Source organism: Pinus tabuliformis, chromosome 4_2, assembly GCF_031772625.1.
Source record: "Pinus tabuliformis cultivar Carrire ecotype Pingquan chromosome 4_2, CPIR1, whole genome shotgun sequence".
In the NCBI taxonomy this organism is placed as follows: domain Eukaryota; kingdom Viridiplantae; phylum Streptophyta; class Pinopsida; order Pinales; family Pinaceae; genus Pinus; species Pinus tabuliformis.
In genome coordinates, this window is record NC_142304.1 from 673,849,651 (window position 1) to 673,851,600 (window position 1,950).

Sequence of the window (1,950 nt, forward strand, 5' to 3'; positions counted from 1 at the left end):
ATAATTGGATCCCAGCAAATGGTCATGATAGGTGTTGAGTGCTTATCTGTTGTTCCTTACTGCCAGCCAAGGATCACATGTTATTACCTTTATTATTTTAAATGTGTATATTGACCTCTGGGGCTGATTTGAGATTTAAGAAGGTGCAGAACGCATATAAAGGCCAAGTGATGGTTTCTTGCTTTTATCCAGATTATAGTTTCCCTAAAGGTATTAGTCTTGGACTTGCATTAGGATATTCAGCATATTTGGAATTTTCAATGGTGTTCGGATGCTGAGGATGGAATACAAGCTTCAAATGCCAGCAGAAAGCTGATTAGTTGGAACACTGAATATATCATACTTTCATTTTAGTAATATTGTTGGTTATTGTTTTTTTTTGGGATGATCAAGTAATTGGCACAATGGGACGTTATTTTTCTTTTAGGTTCCAAATTTTACGGATATCTTTGGTCTTTTGTGATAAAGTTCAAGGAGTAGGTAATGGGACGTTATCTTTCTACTGGGTTCTAAATCTTACGCGACATCTTTGGTCTGTTGTGATAAAGTTCAAGGAATAAGCTCCTTAACAGTTGTGGAATCTTGACTCTTGTTAAGTCATAAATTCCTAGTATATCTAATTTACAGGTTATTGAATATTTGATTGGTATTATAGTAGCAACCACTAGATTTAATGTTTAGCATGGCCCAAATTACTCCAACCAATTACCCCACCATTATGAAAGTGGGAGTGAGGGTGACGAGAGCTAATATGCAAATCTTAACGTTGTGAGCTCTGAATAAGGAAGCCAGAAATGACAATGAGAGTAAAATGAAGTTCCACATGCCACCATTTATTGATGGATTGGTTGGATTGGTTTGAAATGGACAAAAGCTTGACGGCAAGTGTTGTTCAGTTGGCGTTGGCGTTCAGTCTAATGCCATAGATTGTCCTCCTGTCTCAAGAATTAATGATATTGAATCAACAAAATTGAGTGGTCCCGGCGGGGCTCGAACCCGCGACCTTCGGCTTGCTCCTATGGATGCCATAAGACCAATGCTCTAACCAACTGAGCTACGGGACCAGACGGAACCAGTGTTCTGGGAAATATAAAACATCAGAGCGCAAATCCTGAAGACCATCCTAATCCTGACGCACTATTTTTCTCGGTGTAACTTGCAGATCGATCGATCGATCGATATAGAAAGAGTGCATAGATTGCCGTACTTCTGTTGTTGCATTATTTGACAGTGACGTTTTTATTTGTGGTTTAATTAAAGGAAAATGCCGAGAAAGCTAACGATCGCTTGTTAGTGCCAATCGCCATAAATGAGGGTTCCTTTGATGGATGCGTCTTGCTTTATTTAACAACTAACACTTCTTTATTTTTTGAATTTGAGATCGCAACATTTTCTAAATCAGACCCTATATAACTAGTAACACTTTATTTTGTTACGATTAAAATCAACACTTTTGAATCCATAGTATAAAAAATTAATATTGTGAAAAAAAAAGCCGTAAAAAAACATTAAAATCCTACTCCATTGAAATTAGTTTATTATTCCAAGCACTAAACAATACATAATGACATAATAATATCACATTATAATTTATAAAATCAACACTACTTTCAAATATTTTACTTAATTTTTAATTAAATTAAATTGAACACAAATTATTTTTATAAAAATATTGTTACAACTATATATTAAAAAAATAAATAAAAAGAATGGGTATTATTATAAATAATTCTTGACTTCATTTAAAAAAAAACCATATGTTAAAAAAATTCTTTATAAAGCAATCAAAAATACATAAAATATTATTAAAACTAGATTTTTATATACTACTATCAAGTTAAGCAAATGAGTGGATGAAAATGTACAAAACTTATATTTTTCTCTATTATCAATGAGTGCACCATCTAAATATATATGTATCATTGATGTTTTAGATATTTAGAAGGCTTC

At 33.1% G+C, this 1,950-nt stretch overlaps 1 non-coding gene across 1 annotated transcript; it reads right to left on the reverse strand.

Moving 5' to 3' along the window:
- Positions 1 to 975: 975 nt before the first annotated feature.
- TRNAI-UAU (transfer RNA isoleucine (anticodon UAU)) lies at positions 976 to 1,064 on the reverse strand. Its single transcript is given in 2 exon segments — positions 976 to 1,011; positions 1,027 to 1,064. It is a non-coding gene; the product is annotated as a tRNA-Ile (tRNA).
- Between the last annotated feature and the right edge of the window lie 886 nt (positions 1,065 to 1,950).